This window comes from Phocoena phocoena, chromosome 6, assembly GCF_963924675.1.
Source record: "Phocoena phocoena chromosome 6, mPhoPho1.1, whole genome shotgun sequence".
Taxonomy (NCBI): domain Eukaryota; kingdom Metazoa; phylum Chordata; class Mammalia; order Artiodactyla; family Phocoenidae; genus Phocoena; species Phocoena phocoena.
In genome coordinates, this window is record NC_089224.1 from 84569244 (window position 1) to 84589191 (window position 19948).

Sequence of the window (19948 nt, forward strand, 5' to 3'; positions counted from 1 at the left end):
TGGGATGGCTTTTCTTCTGTAGGAGAGAAAATGGGGTGGGGGGGAAGACAGGGTGGTCAAACACGGAGGAGGTTGAAAACGGAAGTTCTTGAATGTGTCCTAACCACTGGCTTGTTTTTTGCTCATAGAACAATCTCACCAAAAAGAGTTTCCACTTCACTCGCAAAGCCTCTCACCCAGCAAAGCCTCTCAGGCAGCATCTCCCCTGGCCTCAGGTTACTGCGCCATCGCCATAGCAGGCTCAGGTTCTCTTACTGGACTTTCTTCGCGTTGACAGTTCTTCCACTTTACCAAGTAGCCAGAATCCCCACTTGCGAACGATTGCTTTGGCGCTTTGGCATTCGAGGCAAGGGGGACAATGGCTCTATTGTTCTTTTGGCCTTCTTGAATAGAGCAAATGTCTCTTCCATCTAACCCTGTCACCAAAGGAGACTGAGTATGGAGCCCTCCAAGACTCACCTTCCTTCCACTTCCGCTTTGTTCTTGGAAGAGGGTTTCGTGGGCCCCTCCCCACCCTTGCTCCAGCAAACCTGTTTTGGGACCCGAGGAGACAGTTGCCTCTTTCTGCTCTTCACAGAGTGGAAGTTGGGAGAGGGAAAAAAGAAGCGCGGCTCAGGAAACTGGTTTTAGTTCAGATTCGACCTGCTGCCTGTGGTTCCTCCTGGACTACTAGGGACACGCACCCGGGTGCCCCGCAGCGCAGAGGCCACAGAGCGGTCCACGGGAGCCCCGGCCAAGCACTAAAAATTCACGGAGAGGAGAGCCAGGCGTTGCGAGGGCTCAGAGCTGAAACTGTCTCCAAGGATGGGTCGGGATCCCGCCACCGGCTTCCGGCACCGCGGGCGCCAGGGAGTCCCCAGGCAGGGCGCACCTTTGCGGTTGGGTTTCCCAGCTGCCTTCCGGGAACCCCGCCGAGCCCCCTGCGGCTCCGGGGGCAGAGCCTAGCTCGCCTCCAACCGAAGCTCTCCTCACTCTGCCTGCGCTCGGGAGTGAGCGCTCAGGGTCCCCCTCTGAGCATGCGCAGCCCGGCGCCCTCCCCCTCCTCTCTCGCGCCCCCCTCCGCCCCCCTCGCCCGCCAGCCTTTTGCTCCTTCCTTTCATTAAACAAACAGGAGATCCTGAAACCTGGACCCTGTGCTAGCTGCAGCTCAAGGAGGAGGCGGAGGAGGAGGCAGAGAGCGGGATGGGCGCTGAGGGGGATCCGTGATCCTGCGCTCCCCGCCCCACGCGCGCGCGCGCACACACACACACACACACACTCTCTCTCTCTCTCTCACACACACACACTCGCACAAACACACGCGTACACGCCCGCGCCGCGCGCTCGCCGGTTGGATCTCCCACGCAGGCGGAATGCAGCAGAGCCCGGGGAGCGGGTCTCCGACCGCTGCTTGAATGCACCTCGCTGCCGGGAGCCGGACGGCCCAGTAGGGCGCACGGGAGGAGGGTCCGCCGAGAGAGGTGAGTGGGGCGCCCGCAACCGCGGGCAGCTCCGGGACGCCGGGGCGGCCGGGTCAGGTTCCCCGCTGGAAGCTGCGGCGCAGGTGGCCCAAACCCAGCTTGCGGGCATTAAGGTGCAGATGAAGGCGGCGCAGGGGCGGTGCAGGGGAAGAGGGCGATCCCAGTAAGGGTCGTCTCCTGCGAGGTGTCAGATTGACCCAGCGGAAAGCTACACCCTCCCTGCTCGTAAACTTTCCTCCCCTGTCATTTGGGAAACGTGGAGACAAAGGGGGCGTGGAAGCTCCCTCCGTCCCGTTCCACCCTCCTGGCTGCGTTACAGGCTGCGCCGGGAGCCGGCGTGCGGGCGGGGGCGCCCTGCAGGTGGCTGGGGCCAAGTCCTCCCGCCCAGGCGGGGGTAGGGATTTCTCAGCCCTGGCTGTAAGCGTGGCCTTTGATTTTCCCTCAGGCGTGGGCACCTGTCATCCTTTCCTCCTCCCCCACCCCGCAGCCTAGGCGCCTCGTAGTTTGGTGGTGGGGGGGGCGGGTGTCGCCTGGAGAACTGGAGGGGCAGCCTCTGGCTTTCTCATTCAGCACCAGTGCCACGGGAGCCGGGGGGAGGCTCGGGCCAGTGCGGGGATGAGTGATGAGTTACTAAAAGGCTTTGCCATAATCACCTTCTGGAAACGCTGGGCGCCGGGATCTCTCCTCCCTCGGGAAGGTGCTGTCTTCACGCACACCGAGGTGGCAGCCTTGGGAGCTGGGCTGGGCTGCTGTGGCGTGGCTGGGGCTTTATTTTTGCCCCGGGCTTTTATGACACAAACATGTGGAATATGTGGAGGATTCTGGGTTATTTTTCTTTGTGGGGATACCGTATTCCCTTTTAACCTCTTTCGTGGGAGAGATTCTCTACAGCCTGGTATCTAGCTGGTGGACAAGCACCGTTCTGAATCTCTCTTCGGTCCCAGGGAAGAGGTCCTGAGAAAAGGATTCCCTAAAATGCCAGTTGCATTGGGGTGGGGTCTCAGAGTGCGGAGCGCCTGCTGGCACCTGGGAATCTCCTCAAATCTAATGGTCCTTTGAAACAGCAGAGCCTGGTCAGTGTGTGGGGAGTCCAGGACTGGGACAAAGGGGATTGGAAGAGGGCCAGATGATGGCTATTTAGGAGAGGAGCCACTAGAGGCCAATTGAGGCGAGAAGAGGTCGAGCGGGAAGCAAGGTACCCTTGCAACCTTCACTGAATTCCTCAACCCCTTCTCTTACTTCTCCTGTGTTTGGTGGCTTTTATTCATTGGGTGGGACTCTAATTTGGAGATTTCTGGAACGTCACATCTGGAGAATAGAAGACTTGACTATTCCTGAGCTAACCTTGAGCAAATTAGTTCTGTAAGTCTAGAAAATACCATGTTCAATTCTGTTTTGGCGTTTTATTCACACCTGGAAGGTGGGGTAGGCAGACAGGTATATTTGGGGGGTGGGTGGGTTCTGTACCTTAGGAGGCTTGAATTTGTAAGAGGCGTGTGTGTGGTGAGCCTGGAAGCCAAGTTGATGCTGACAGAAGGAAACACTAGAAGCTCAGATCCAGTACTTGTGACTATGGGTTGCCAGAGAGTATTCTCTTCACTTCAAGATGACTTGCAGAGTCCATCTCACTGCTGCTCTGGGGACCTTTTTTAATTTTAAACATTTTGTAACTTCTTTTAAGTGGGAGAAAGCATGATATACATGAGGTTAATTAAGAAAGTTCACTTACGAGAGAGACCTTGACTCGTAAGTCAACATTGCCAAAGGTGAAAAAGTTATTGAGAAAAGAAAAAAAAAAAAAAGAGGGGAATTGGAAAGGGTTGCATATTATTAAAACAGCTTCACTTTTATAAATTTTAAAAAGCAGTCAGTAAGATGGAAATCTGAAGGTTTTTTTTCTTTTTTCAAATAACTGGTGAAGTAAAGACCTTTCCAGAAATATTTTCAAGTTGAAATTGGCCTAGTGGGGGTTTAAATATAATTGTCAGCATATGTCCCTTTTTATTGCATGGTGAATATTCACATCATTTTCAATGCAAATCTTGGCAAGAAAAGATTAGGATTTTTTTTTTTTTTTTTTTTGCTTTTTACTAGAGCTCTATTTTCTTTCTTTATGATGTATTTCCTCTTCCTACATCTGCAAGTTCAATTCATTTTGATTATATTCAGAGTCTATTTTCAAGTTTTTATTGACCACCTATCCCATATTTAGCATTGAAGTTCATATAATAATGTATAACATCGTTCTGGCCCCTAAAGTGTTTATAATCTAGATGTCAATACAGAAGTAACACATATGAAATAACTAGAGAGTAAGATAGGTTTGTACTGTCCTGTGAGCTCTTAACATGCATGGCATATACTCCATTCTCCCTCCTGGCCTTTTCTCAACATTCAGAAAACACACATCAGCACTTACTATGTGCTGGAGTCTGGAGAAAGAAAAACACGAGGAAGTAAAAAATAGTCCGAGCTTTCAAGGATGAGGAAACAGGTATTTAGCTAACTATGATGCAATCTGATTAACTGTTATAGTTGTAGGGTAAATCAAGTGCAAATAGTAGACACGCAAGTGATTTTTTTTCTTCCCCTATGGGATTTGACCAGACGGTCTTTGAGATGTTTTTGAAAAATGAATAGTTTTTACCAGGTAGGGAAGGATAGAAAGGACATTCCAACAGAGGAAACGTGAGTGTACCTAATGAGTTAGGGTAACTATGAGCCGTCCCATGTGGCTAGAGCACAGGGTACTAGAGTGTGGATACAGAAATGAACAGCAGCTAGGTGACACTAATTAACAACTAATGCTGTGGAGTAAGTGTTTGGATAGGGATATGCCCAAGATGCTATGGAAGCACAAAGGGAGGGCGTCCACCTAAAGGAAATTAAGAAGATCAAGGAGGTTTCTTAGGGTGGTTGAGGTGACCTAAGTCTTGAAAGACAAGAAGAGAAGGGCTTTCCAGGCAGAAAAAAAGCTATCTGAGAACTGGAAGTTGTTCTGTGTGGCTGAAGTGAGAGATGTGGGTTCTTAGCTCCGTGGAGTAGCAAACCATCAGGCCAGAGAAATAAGCAGAGATCAACTGTGAATGGAAATATCCCAAGCAAAGGAGCTTCAGTTTTATCTGAAAGGCTGGGAAAGAGTTTGCAGGTTGGGAGAGTTTGAGACATAATCAGATTTGCATCAGAGAAAGATAGCTGTGACCACAGTGTGGAGGATGGATTGGAGGTGGTGAGACTGGAGGCAAGGAGCTTATTGTGGAAATACAGGCGTGAAATGATAAGGATGGTGGCAGTGGGGGTGGAGAGGAGAAGATACGTCTGGGAAACAAGTGAGAAAGTCAACCCTGCTAATCTAAGAGGCCTCCTCTGTGTGTTCCCATACCACCCTCTGCTTTTCTAGAATGCACTTGCGTAGCTCTCTTTCCTGTGTTTGGAAGGAAAGACATTCACAGCTGCATCTCCAGCATTCATTACAGGCTTGGTACACAATAGGGACTCAATAAATATTTGTGGAATGAATGATTAAATTAATGAACGAGGAAATCCAGTCATGAAGCAATGATTCCTGCATTAGAACAGTAGAAGCTAAATCATGGCTTCCGTTTCTCCAAGGTGATCAGCATTTGGGAGATCAGTGACAAAATGACCCAGGAAAACTGCCTTTATGAAAAACTGTCCTGTGAAGTGCCAATAAGAAAGCAACATTGTGACATCACATTTTTTATATCTAAACATTATATTATTGGCTCATCTTGGTAGCAACGGCATTTAGCACAGTTCCTGATTCATAGTAAGCTGGAAGTAAATGTGAATTCTCTTTTTCTCCCCCTTTACTTGTCAGAATGTCCTGATTTCATGTGCTTTGCTCAAACTTTTAAGATAATCTGGGGCCCGGGAGTTTGGAAGCCACAGTGTCTCATTTAAAGAGCTCGTAGCATCTTGGCATCCTGGGATAAGGGCCAGACTACCCGTGTTCCCATCTTCAAACATGCAGCCCTAGGAACTGGGTCCCTTACTGAGCCAAACCTGAGTGTATTGAGTTCCAATCTTTTTTTTTTTTTTTTTTTTGTCAGTGCAAAAAATAAATTTTTTGTTGTTTCTTAATTTTTTTGGAAGTGGAAAATCTTAAATGTACAGCTTCAGCTTGTTCAGTTGCCATCTTAAAATCCCAATAAGAGATTTCAGAATGGGTAAAACATGAGAATTTGTTTCAGGTTGACTCCAGGGGTGAAAGAGGGGTACCAAAGATAGCACTTTGGGTTTGAACTTTGGTAGCTGGATGAAGGGTGGCAGAGGAATGAGGAGAGAGGTTAGCTCAGAAAAGTGAAAGGCTCAGTGCTGTTTTGTGGGGAACTGATTTTGGGGTAACACTGGAACATCCTGGAAAGCACACAGTACAGATTCCAGCATGTACTGATTTCACAGTAAATACCAACTACTATTTTGATTAAGGGAGAGGATGGGGAGCAGGGGACCATAGAGCCAAAGACTAAATCTCAGCATTTAGCAAAATATAGGGGTTAAGGAGAGAAACAGGTACCGTAGAATACTCAGACAATATGGGAAGGAACTGGAGTGAAAGTAAAGGCCTCAGAGAATCATGAGAAGGAGTGGTCAGACTTCACAGAAGCAATCCTACCTATGTGCCAGGCCTTGTGTGAGTGCCTACATGTGGAATCTCATTTAATCCCCACACCACCTGCAGTTCTCTTCATTTGACAGCCAAGGCAGCCCAGACAGAGAGATTCCAATAGCTTGTCCAAAATTACCAGACCGGGAAGTGGCAGAACCAGGTCACCAAGCCCATTTTAATAATCCTACAAACTCCTTCTCCGCATCCAAGGTATAAATTACCAGGATGATTTTAAGTGCAGAGAGGTTGAAAAGATTGAAAGTAGGGAACTGGAAAAAAAAAAAGGCAATGAAAAGGAGTTTCCTGGTGACCATCGAGAAAGCAGTTTTAGTACAGCACATGCTCAGAAGCCGTATCTCAGGGAATTCAGTGGGGAACGGGAGGTACGAAGATCCAGGCAAGACGTACCTGTCAGTCATTTATGAAGTCGGGTGGGGAAAGGAGTTAGGATACCATAGGGGGAAGGAACAGCGAGCCTCAAATGCAGTTTTTATCAATGGGGAGCAGATGGGTAGAGCTGGTGTCTGAGGAGAAAACGTGTGGGAAATGAGAGCAGGAGAGAAGAGATGGAGGAGAAAGGATGCCTCTCTCCAAGAGCATGGAAAGATGGATTCATGCTCTTCTCCCCCAGAACTAAATGACGGAGGTGCTTACCAAAGCACAGAGAGTTCAGATCTTTGCGAGTCCTGGAAACATCAGGAGGCTCTGAGAGCCGCGCGCTAAGGTGTCACTGGGACGTGTAGATGATGAACCTTGTTTATGTAGCACAGTGGCCAAGGGTGCAGACTCTGGGGCTGGATGGGTTCTATTTGAATTTTGGCTCTGCTGCTTATCAGCTGTGCAACTTTGGGCACACAGTTTACTTCTCTGTGCCTCAAATTACTCTTGCTCTTAAGACGGAGATAACCATCTTAACACATCACATAGAATTGTGGGGATTATATGAGTTAACATTTGTAAATCTTGGCACAGAGTAAGTGCTCAATAAATGGTAGGTGTTATGTGTGACAACAGTCAGGTTAAAAATAAAATTTTGACTTTATTTTCAGGACTCTAGAGATTGTGTGCCTCAGTGTTTGTTTAAAAAGTTGTTTTGGTTGGTTAATAAATAGCTGGCACTAATCCTGTTTTCCTAAGTGCAGGAATTAAATCAACCGACACAAACATGGCAGGGGCAGACCAACTCCACCGTCATAAGCCTAGGTGTGTCTGCCTATAACATTTGCCTAGCTGCCTCCTCCTTGTGCCTGTCTGGGAAGATGCAAGTTTGCTTGCCTTAGGCTGGTCCTCTCATTCTTCAGCCTCAGTTCATCACACAACAGGTACTTAGCTGTTTAGCAAGTTGTTTTCAGGGAAGTGACTACATGTATTAATTACAGCACTGCTTTGGTACTGGGGGATGTAAACTCTAAATATCTCAAATGTGAGGTTTGCATCATTCTTTGGGAGTTAAAAGCCTTTCTCCTTCTTAGAAAAGTTTGTACTGTGTTCTAAAATAGAATCCCCAGTGGATATGGAAGCCCCATCATCTAGCTAGCTGGCAACAGGTCAGTGACTAGAGCTTAGGTTTGAACATAACCCAGTGCTTTTTGCATTACACTCTGCCAAATACTTTTATTATTGCTCTGTAATCAAAGACTGATTTTTGTTTGCTTGTTTCATCCATCCTATTTATGTTTCAGCCAGATTAAATTTATTACATTTCCCCAACTGAGATTTTTCTTTCTCACCTTTTGGTCTTTGGCCATGCTATTCTCTCTTTCTGGAATTTCCTCCTTGCCTTCCCCTGCCTAACTCCTTTGGTCCTTTAGGTCTAAGTCACTTCCTAGGGAACGTAGTCCTGACCTTTGGGCAGTAAGTAGGGTTGGCTTCCCTTTCTATGTATTTCTATTGTCCTCAACTTTGTATTTTCAGCACCTTTCATAGTGCTTGTCACATAGCAATTGATTGGATTGATTGTAATTCATTTTTGGATTGAATGACTGACAGTGAATGAATCTTGTCCTCTTGAGTCATTGCTGATGCCCCAGTCATGCAGCTTCATGTTATAGAAAATCATAGAATTTTCAAGTTCAGAAGTTCACTGGAAATTTTTTAATCAGACTTTTAAGTGAAACAAGATGAGGAGACTGAGAACCAGAGAGGTTCAGTGACTCGCCTGAGCTAAGTAGTGTGAGAACCAAGACCAGAACCCCAGCTCCTGATTTCAGATGCAGCGTCTACCCAGGGCCTAGATCAGGGTGAGCTGAGGGAGGCAGAGTCATGTAATTGCAGGGTTGGTTTCTGTCTTTATTTAAAATTTTGAGGTTTTATTCATCATGGATTTTTTGCATTAATTTAATTTTTTAAAATATTGCATTAAAATATTGTTTATCTTGATTACTGAGTTTTTGGTCACCCCTTTAAATTTTGTGCCCAATGTAAGTACCTTTCTGGCCTCACCTTAGTCCTGGCTCCGTTATTTCCACTTCCTAGCCTTCATCACTGGTGTAAGAATGCAGTTACACTGTGGAAGGCAAGGGCCCTAACTGAAAATATCAAAGGAAACAACATTTAACATGGTGGTATGAGCTGTTAATAAACATTTCATGACCTGGCTGATCTGCTAATTAGTAAATGTTACATTCACAACATAAAAGCAAGACCAAAAGGAAAAAATACAAGTTGAAAGAATCTCTTGAAAGAAGCTCTATCATCTATCTATCTATCTATCTATCTACCTCAGGACCAAGGGACAATGTAGAGATTGTCTTCATTTATAAGTTTATGTATGTGGTTGTTTATATATGTCTATATTTTTGATTTTTCTGAAGACACAAAATGGAAAAAGGAGAAAATTATTCTACTCATCAACTTGGTGGGTCTTGGCTTATGGCACTGCTGTCCTATTTTGAAGATTTGAAGTCAGACGGTTAAAAAAATTGGCCATTTCTGCCCCAAAACTAGGAAAGGAAGGAAAAGAAACATTAATGGAAAGGAGAAAAAAAGAGAGGAAATTTTGAGGGAATATCTACTAAGTACCACCCAAGGCACTGCTCTCAAGTCTAGAATGGGCTTTACATATATTATTTCATTAATTTCTACAGCATGCTGGAATAGGTATTCATCTTTCCATTTGACAGCTGAGCCAAGCAAGTCTCAGAAAGGTGAGTTAGTTTACCCAAGCTCTCAAAGCTGGAGCTGGATTCAAACCCAGGTCTGAGTTCACAGTCTGTGCTCATCCCACTTCCTCCTTCTGCTTCTCCAAGGCTTGGGACGACAGATCACCTTGTCAACTCCTGCCATCACTGAAGCCTTAGGTGCAGGGCTTCAGCGGCTTGTCTGGGTTTGCTGAATGGAAAATCAGCAGTTAGCTCCCATTCCTGCTATTATTTCCTCCTTGTATGGTACATTTATCTTTTACTATTCATCAATAACAACAGAAAGCTGAGGTGTATACGCATAGGAAATAAATACCCCTCTTTGTGTGAATATCATAAATTTTTACATGACATGAAAGCACATATTTTATATTACCTTCATTATGTTAGAGAAGGCGTTTTCTTTGGGTATTATGGCATCAAGTGCTCCAGAAATGCTCACAGACACAGACTGATGAAAAGGTGATCATAATTACTGGAGCAAATCTGTCATGATGAGGGGTAGTGTATTTGCACAGCTGACAGGGTTTCGAGGTGTTTTTTTTTTTAATAAATTAATTTTATTTATTTATTATTTTTGGCTGCATTGGGTCTTCGTTGCTGCGCGTGGGCTTTCTCTAGTTGCAGCGAGTTGGGCTACTCTTTGTTGCGGTGCGTGGGCTTCTCATTGCGGTGCTTCCCTTCAGTAGTTGTGGCTTGCAGGCTCAGTAGTCCTGGCTCGTGGGCTGTAGAGTGCAGGCTCAGTAGTTGTGGCGCAGGGGCATAGGTGCTCCGCCGCGTGTGGGATCTTCCCGGACCAGGGCTCGAACCCATGTCCCCTGTGTTGGCAGGCGGATTCTTAACCACTGCGCCACCAGGGAAGCCCTGGGGTGCTTTTTTTATTGACGTTTCTATTGAGTAGCATGGAGCCCTGACCCCCACGCCGAACATGTTAAATTCAATGAAATCAGCAGTCAAGTGGAATCAGATATAATTAACAAGAAATAAAATCTGGTTGAGAGTAATGCTGTTCAGCTCAGAGCTCTACAAGCTGAGCAGGCTTTATCATTATTCCCATCTCCCAGTCTTTGCTAGCGGTCGCTTCCAGGCAAACCCACACACTCAAATGCTCTAATAATCAGCCCACAGCCTTCTCTCCTGGGGGTCACAGGAACTGAAAAAAAATGTAAGATCTTTTCATTCACACTTGTATTAACTGGAAAAAAAACATTATCTGTCTTTTTTCCCCCTCATTGTAAATGTAAGGCAATATCTCTAGGTTTGAGAAAATCTTTTGGGTTTAGTGTTTTACATGGGCTGACTTGTAACATGTGACACAATTCCTAGCTGGGTTACTTTGGAGCAATTAGAGTATTTTAGGAATCAAAGAACCAAACCAATTATATATGTACTGCAGTGTTATACAAAATGCAGATATAATGAAGTGCATGGTGTAGAAAGTAAAAATCAGTCATATTTCTGCCCCAGCCTCTTCCCCAGAAAACCACTGTCAGTTGTTTAATGTATGTTCCTCCATTCTTGGTCCATTAACATTTACATATGCTATTCTTTTTTCTTTAAAGGTGGGGTTATACTTTACATATTATTTTATCATTTACTTTTAGTTACAATTTCAAATGAAAACAATTTCTTTCGATTAATAAGCATTTGGTAAATATTACTGTTGTATGAATAGGATGAATGCTGCTTTCCATCCTAAAATAGAGCTCAGCTGACATATCCTAGGGTCCTTTGGCCATCTGTCCTCATATGTATTTTGTAGATACAGTCAATGAGGAATTTTCTGAACTCTTTCTAGGAGCCACCAACTATACCATGTGCTTTTCTGGAGCTCACCGTCTATCTAGCAAGAGATAAAATAATGAGGGGACTTAATTTGAACTTAATAAACGGCAACAGCTGTAAATTCTCCTTGATTCACGGAATTGCTGGAAGGGCTAGTCTGTTTCAATTGTTTTTATTTTTCTAGATGAGAAAATTGAGGTCCATTGAGGTTAAGTGACTTGTCCAAGGTCCCATAGCTGGTGATTGGAGAGGCTGGGAGGACAGGCTGGTTTCCAACCTATTAAGTCAGTGCTGATTCCATCACACCTGACTACAGAACAGCCCTCACATCCAGAAGAGGGAACAAGGGAACTCACTTCACGCACACTAGCTTCACCAGTGACTCTCGAGCAAATTGAAACTCATGCTTTATGTAGATATGGTCACCCTCAAGCTGCTGCGGGTACTGCCTCCCCACCCTCATCCTCCCTGCCTGTCTAACCCCTGCCCGAGCTCCATCTTTGCCTCCTGCTTGGCCTGATAGTCTCCCCTTTCAGTAACACTTTGAAGTTAGGCAACAGTCTGACCATGTTGAGATGGGATGGTGGCCACATTACCTAAAGAGAGTGTTCTTCTATAGACATATTAGCAGAGATTTAATTTTCAGTTTTGCTTCTTGCCATCTTGAACTTTAAGGAATGAGTTCCAAAATAAGTGCGTTTTACCTTCCAAGTTTAATCAAGGCATGAACTCTTCCTTATATTAACTGATGATTTTTCTCCATGATGGGGGCATGAATACTCTAATTATCCTTCACTGCTATGGTGGCAGGGTCACGTGGTGGGTTAACAGCTTGGACTATGGGGTCAGATGGACCTGGGTTCTAATTCCAGCTCTGCCATTCACTTAAATTGTGATGTCAGGCCAATCCCTTGGTCTCCCTTAAGTCTCAGATCTCTCATCTGTGAAATGGAGATAGTAAAAGTGCTCTGGCCCCAAAAGAGATTTTGTAAGGAATATATGAATTACTTGCTTTAACATAGAGTTTAGGACATAATAAGGACTAAGGAAATTGTAGATACTATTATTCATTATTTATGATACACAAGATGTATAACAGATAGAGCCTTCAGAACCACTTAGATGTCAAGCTTTACTGGGCTGTCACATTTTCTTTCATAACACTCTAACCTTCTTTTTAAACAATAAGACTTAAACCAAACATCTGAAAATATGACTCATTATGCCGGTAACTCCCAAACTTTGTCAAGTCTTTGTCATAATATCACCTTCAGAGGTGAACCATAGAATTCTGGAGAATAGCAAGAGGTGGGAAAATGGAGGGGTTTGGTCAGTACGTTGAAGCCCCGCTTTAAATAATAAGTGTTAGCCCTCTTTCTTTGCATTATTCTACTTTCATGGAAATGCTTGGGAATTGATGAAAATGTGTGCCTTTTTGAAACATGAAGACAGCATTATTAATCACTCCTAGTTAAATACATGCTTTAAGTCTCACTTGCCTCAGCAGTACTGGTAGATTATCTAGATGTAGACATATATGTATGCTTGCATAGACTCATAGAACCTGAAGTATGGAAGGCAAGAATCCAGTCACTCACTCAGTGCTGGAGTCTCCCCTTTCACACCATATAACAAGCTGTCCAGCCTCTCCTTTTTTTTTTTTTGTGGTACGCGGGCCTCTCACTGTTGTGGCCTCTCCCGTTGCGGAGCAACAGGCTCCAGACACACAGGCGCAGTGGCCATGGCTCACGGGCCCAGCCGCTCTGCGGCATGTGGGATCTTCCCGGACCGGGGCACGAACCCGTGTCCCCTGCATCGGCAGGCGGACTCTTAACCACTGCGCCACCAGGGAAGCCCCAGCCTCTCCTTTTCAGCACCAGGGCCCCATTCCTTCCTCTTGTTGGTGACCATAATAGATGTACCCAAGATAGAATCTGATTGGATCTGAGCTGTGGTTGGCCAGGATCATGAGAGCTGAGGCAGAGAAGGTAACCTTGGTGCGTATCAAGCACTCAGATATACTTTCATCTCAGGACCTTTGCACCAGCTGTTAGCTCAGTCTGGAATGCCTGCTTTGCAAAAATCTACATATCTCTCTTTCTCTCCACTTCATACACCTGCTTACATGTCATCACATAAGTCTTCCCTGGTCGCTTTGCCTTAAATACCCAGCCCATTCATCTTTAACGCTTTATTCTGCTTTAAATGTCTTCATTAGTATTGATTACCACCGTGCTTGTTTTTAACCACCTTGCTTTTTAGTATATGTTTACTTGTTTATAGTCTGTCTCCTACTAGAATGGAAGCATCACAAGATGAGGGATTCCGCATGTTTTGTCCATTTTTATATCCCCAAGACTTAGAAGAGTGCCTGTCACACGCTATAAATTTAATTCAAATTTACTGAATAAATGAATTAAAATGTAAAGAATAATTAGCACCTTGAGGGTAGATCTAAGAAACCAGTCAAAATCAAGTCCAAACCAAGTCCAAAAGGCAGGAGAGTGAGAAAACATCTCAAAATGTGAGATAGTTCCAGAAACCCAGAGCTGGGCAGATCTGGGAATGTACGCTGGGAAACGAGGCCCAAGGTAGGGAGTGGTCGAAGAGGATTGCTCTGAACGAGGCAGAGGTGTCTCAGTTGCAACCACTGGCTCTCAGACACAGGGGGCTCTGGTGGGCGGGGCACATGCCATTGAGCTTACTTCTGCAGGAAAGAGATCATTTCATTGCAGACAACTTGAAACATTAAACAGATTGAGCCAAATTCTGCCTCCCTTTAGCTATGTGGGGCCAGTTGGCCAGGTTAAGGGGTACAGCTCATGTGGAAGAAGACGAAATTAAGTGATGCCCAAGAAATCTAGCTTCATTTTATATAGAGACTCGTTTGTATAGCTCTACAACAAAATGAGCAAATTGGACGCAGACTGTGTACTTATAAGGAAAATAAGGTTGGAAAACTAAAAGTATTTAGCATATTCACCTTCTTACCTCTATATGTGACCCACTATTGAAGAAATGTACATTTGTATAGGAAATCTTGTTATCTTGGGATCTTTAAATGTGAAGTTACTTCTGATTACTAGGTTCGGTTCTGAGTACAATGCTGACAAGTGTTCTGTGTGGTTTGTTGCATTTGTGTGATCTGGGGCACAGCAGCCAGAGGCAGCTCTGTGGAGGACAGGATTGCCCTGAAGTTGTCCCGGAGTTTCTCTTGGAGAAGCTGTAAAAGGTGTGGCAGTATTGCCTGAACACCCAAGGCCGGGTCTTGATCTCTGTGGATTTCCTTGGAGAACAATTATTGGATTTTTTATAGTTCTTTTGCTTTGAGCAGAAGTTTTCACTCACGTAATTTCACTCACATAAATACCAACTATGTAGAAGAAACTTACCAAAACTAATTGAAAGGAAATGTAAAATTCTTGGAAAGTTTAACTATGTAAAAGAGTATGCCAGTTAAAGGATGTCATTCTATGTGAGTCTTCAGGACAAGCCAGCCTTGAGGCAAGTGATAAAAACCTAAACTCTATACATTTATACATGGAGAAAATAGAATTTATAGGAAAAGAACTGAAAGAAGAGAAATCTAAACATTCAGAACTGAGTGAACTGATTGGTGTTACAAGAAGGGTAAAGTCGCTAGAGAATAAATCGGAATTTATCGTATCACTAGTACCTTTTCTAACAGGGCATCTGGCAGAGAAAATTCCCCATAGTCTTTCACCAAGAGGGGATCTTTCCCCTCTCTTCCTCTCAGATCTCACGTTTGCTATAAATCTTTGTTCCTCTACCTTTTCCTTGAATTCAAGATTCTCTGTTGTTAGTGGATCCAAGGGGAAGATTCATGAGACTAGGGCTTATTTTTCCTCTTGTTCTCGCGGAAAGCATGTAGGGCCACCCCAGGGAAACTTTCTGTCAAGGAATTTTTCTGCACTGTCACATCCTTCAATAGCAAAGAAAATATCTACCCACCAAGTTTTCCTCATTTTTCTCTCCCTGGTGTTAGATCCACTCCACCTCCATCCTAAAAATAATGATGTTACCTTTAAGGTAGATTCAGCTTTCAAGTAAACTTGCTCCTGAACATCCAGAAGGAAGAAATGAGAACTTTTCTTTTTCTTCAAATCGAGAATTATTTCTCAATTTGTGTTTAGGAAATGGCTGTAACTTCAGTGATTATACTTTTGACCAAAAAGAAGTTTTATCAAATTACAATTCCTTGGGTAATATTTTATAAATCAAGGTGATTTAAATATTGTTAAAACATGGGTTAAAAAGAATAATTGTTCCATTATTATAGGAGATGAAACATAAACTTCCCCTTAACAGTTATTCCATGAGGACTTCAGCTTGGAGTTTCTCCTCTGACAGCTTCCCAGGCTTCAACCCCTTTTTTCCAGACCTACCTTTCCATTGCAGTTGTCTTTGTCTGCCATCTTTCCCATTTTAGACAGTTCTTGCTGTGGTCTTTACTACCCAACTCCACCCCCTCCCCCCAGACAACTTTGCAGCCCATTCCCACCCCCAGCTCCTGAGAGAGAACATAAAGATCATTTGGAAACGGTGGAATGTAGTGGAAAGTATGAGATTTCAATCAAAAGGTTTGAGTTTTAGCCTTGACTACATCACTTACAGTGTGACCTGAGAGTTTTCTTAATCTCTCTAGATTTAATTGTTTGTTTGTAAAATGAAGACAACGGTAACTCATAAAGAATTGTTCTGAGATAATTTGTGAGAGGGTAAACTCTAAAACTCTGCAAAAGTGTCTTATTAGTATATTATTTCTAATTCAGAGCCATCAGCCATCATTTTATAGAAAATGAAGGGAGATGGAGTAATTCTTCCAGGGATGCAGGGCTCAATTTTTTACTATTCATTTGGCAATTGAAGAACAAAGCATGTAGTATCAATCAGATGGAAATACACGTGCTGGCTGAGGATGTAAATCACCCAATGTGATTCACCCAGATGTGTTTCTCTTTGGGATGACTCTGAAGTGTTCTATTGTAAACAGAGTCCACGTTTGGCATTCATACAGGGAATCACTTTACCTCATTTGCCCCAAATTGCTTACCTAAAGCTATTAAGCTTTATGCTTTCTATGTTCCCATTTTAATATGTAGTGTGTCTGAGATTATCCAGAGGAGTTGAGAAGGTTCTCATTCTTGATTTTTAAAAAGTAGGTGGGTAGAGGGAGGGGCTGCTTGCAGAAAAGGAAAATGGAGAGGACAACTGAATAAGGGGTCTGAGCTGATCCAGAAGGAATCGGCTGTTTCTCATGAACCTAAAATAGAAGGAGAAGCTTTGCCAGATAGGGCTGTGTGGTTTGAAATCATCAAATTCAATAACAAAGTAAGGGTGTCATGCCCTTTATACCTCTGTACAGTTAGAGAAACCAAAACCATTTTGATGGAAATCACCAGGAAAATTCAACTGGATGAATAGGCAAGACCTGGACAGGCTGATTGAGGTCTTAATGACTGTTAGGCAACAGCTGAAACTAGACACATTCCTTTTCTTTAATAATTAGACATGTTTCAGTATACAGGAAATATTTGTTGAAGGGGTGAGTAAATGGAAGAGTAAGTGAATGAGTAAGTGAACCAAAAGAGTCATGAGTGGATGGGATTACCCTGAGCTGAGAGCTGGAAGCTGTTGTCTAATGGAGCAACTTAGTTGGACATTGGAAGCAAAAGGATGAGCCCAAAATGTGCTGGGTTAGAGATTCCAAATGATTGCTCTTGGGCTCCCCTGGTGGCGCAGTGGTTGAGAGTCCACCTGCCGATGCAGGGGACACGGGTTCGTGCCCCGGTCCGGGAAGATCCCACATGCCGCAGAGTGGCTGCTCCCGTGAGCCATGGCCGCTGAGCCTGCGCGTCTGGAGCCTGTTGCTCCGCAACGGGAGAGGCCACAACAGTGAGAGGCCCACGTACCGCAAAAAAACAAAAAACAAATGATTGCTCTTAAGAAGCATATTTTAGCAAGACAGGGTCAGATAAAAGGCTTGCCCCAAAGGATTATGCCACTTGATGCTTAAAGACTATGATATCCTGGTACTGCCCCAGAGCCGTAGTCTAGGATAATGAGCTGAGCATGGGCTCTGGGGTCCAGCAGATGATTTTCAGTTCTGCTTTACTAGCTTTGACATGGGCAAAATATTTCATCTCTCTCACCTTCAGTTTTCTTCTCTGAAAATGGGCTAATAACACCTACTTCATATGATTATTGTAAGGAGTATCTGAGCTGTCTGTAAATCTCCTGGCGTATTGTTTATTCTCAGTAAATGTCAGTTGCCTTCTCCTTTCCTTACTCTTGGACAAAATATCAGAACCGCCCATCAGAGGCAGACATGTTAAAAATGAACAGAGAATCATAGCTCTTCCAACACTGGTTACTTCTACAAAACCCAATGTATACATTCTTAAGCGTGTCTCCAAATACATCTGTGCTGGAGTTTGTCTTGAATGTTGTCGTACCTTGGAGCAGCCCTGCCACTTCTTTTTCTTCTCACTGCTTTTGATTACTCTGTGTTTCTTTTTCTGAGACTACTGATTTTGACTAAGATGTTACTAAGATCTTTAGGAACTGAATCTTTATTGTTGAGGGAGGTCCTTTAGCTTAGGGGACTGTTGTGATTCTCCTCAAATTGTACCGTCTTGGTAGGTAGGCACCTAGGCTGTTCCACAGAGGAGACTCAGTTAATATTTGTTGATGAATGAGTGAACCACCTGCCCCTTCATCTTATTTGTCATGCTCGGGAAGCCATTTGGCCCAGTTTCACTCATTCTTTTTCTGTTTCTTGAGAACTGTGTCAAGAGAAATGTGCCAGAGAAACAGGTCCATAAATAGATCATTACTCACAGGGAGAATTGCCAAATAACCTTGTTCTGTGTCCAGGAAGACATCGGGGCTCCTAAAAAGCAAACTGAAAAATGACAACTGAGCTTACCATTTCTTTGGAAAGACAAAAGATAGAGACATGAGATAGCATAGTCCTTGATCTAGTGAGTGTTTGAGGTAAGATACACCTGGCATATCTCGAGCTAATTGAAAACTACAGGGATCCTAGAGCCTTGGAGGTACACACTTCTTACTGAGTCTAATATATTTCTATAAGGTGTCAGAGAACACAGTGCTTTGGGATACAAGGCTGTCCTGGAGAAATGAGACTCATGATGAGATAGTGAATGAACCAGATATTCCTTTTCAGAAAAAGCTTTATTCTTCTTAAGGTAAAGAATGAAGATTGATGTGGTGCTGTCTCATTTCAGGGAGATTCTTATAAGCATTGATTTTATAATAGGAAACATGCATATCTCCTAATGCATTGGCACTGAATGCTCATACATCAATAGCCACAAATCCTCAGAGGCCAGGAAAGATTTTGATTCAGAGCCACTGTCTAAAGAGTCACTGTTCATTAGTACATGGATAATAAAGCCTTGAAGGATAGGAAAATACTAGGAGTACAAATGGCATACAGTGGGTTAATAAACATACAATTAAAGAGCACTACAAAATGATAAGAAATAGACAATAGTAAAATGAGCAAAGGGTGAAAGAAGAAACTCATAAAAGGTAAAATGCAAATGGCCAATAACTATATCAAGGGAAGTTCAGTTTCATTAGTAGGTGGAGAAAAGCAGGTAAAAACCAAGATACCATTTTGAAACAATCAGACTGGTAAAATGTTTAAATATTGTTTGTACTCAGTGGTGGCGAGTGTGTGTGTGTATGTGTGAAAACACTTTGTACACTGCCGATGGTTGTGTGACTGATTACAACAGTTTTAGGACTTAATTGGTAAATATTCTCAAAACTGAAAATGCACACTCCTTGTCACTCAGTAATCTGACTTTGGAGAAGATAACCTAAGGAAATGAGGGCATGCATTTTTAAGGATATATATATCCAAAAATACAGCATTTAGTAGCTAAAACATGGAAACACATCTGAATACTTATCAATAGGGCATTGAATAAATTATGGAACACTAAATAAATTGGAATATGCCACTTTGCCATTTTGAAAAGTATGCATTTATGTTTATTCACCTGGAGTGATATCCTTTATCCTTTTGCAAGTGGAAAAAGAAAATTAATAATATTAGCTAAAACATATATATATTGTTTACCATGTGCCAAGTATTATTCCAAGTTGCATGTGTTATTTCATTCAAATATCACAGTATCAATTCACAGTTGAGAAAATAAAACAGAGGCTAAATGACTTCCAAGGCACATAAATACTCAGTGTTAGAACTAAGATTTAAACTTTTGTGAGTTGGCTCCAAAGTTGGCAGTCTTAATGACCATGGGGTAATTTTTCTCAAGTGATGGGTATTACAAAATCCAATCTTTGTATTAAAAAAGAAACAAAAATAACCATATGTATATGTACATATCGATGTATATACATTTAAAAGTGATGCTTCTAATAAGAGGCTTAATTACTTTAAGAAACAAGATAGTGAGATCCGTTTGCCTTTGAGTTTATCACACTCAAACAAAATTCAGGAAATTCCAGAAGTTCTGTGATTTCCAAATTGATTTGAATCCTTCTCAGTATCTTTTTTGATAAAAGACTTATGTACTGAGAGAATTTATGTCTACTCTGAGAGGTGGAGGAAAGTTACAGATCAGGTTGTATTTTAAACATATAGTCATGAATTTTTAAGACAGAAAAGCAATGAAAACTAAGTGTATTTGAGCTCTCCAAGTAAGGCTTGGGTTTAATTTTTGATATCCTGATATGTATGAGGAAGATATCACAAATGATTAAGTGCTGTGTTTTCTGGAAGGTCCTGGAAGAAACAAGTGTGGAGGGATAGCGTCAGGGATGGAGGATATTGTAAGAATACTTTGAAGTATTGTGGAGTAGGATAGAAGAAGGATCCCAGAAGATGAAGAGAAATCACTCAGTGGATCTTG

At 43.1% G+C, this 19948-nt stretch overlaps 1 protein-coding gene across 1 annotated transcript in view; it reads left to right on the forward strand.

The window, feature by feature from the left end:
• Positions 1-1309: 1309 nt before the first annotated feature.
• Positions 1310-19948, forward strand: part of PLPPR1 (phospholipid phosphatase related 1) — a 274737-nt gene continuing 256098 nt past the window's right edge. The window contains exon 1 of the mRNA XM_065879298.1: positions 1310-1460. The gene's annotated coding sequence lies outside the window, so the exon portion shown is untranslated. The remainder of the gene's footprint in view (positions 1461-19948) is intronic.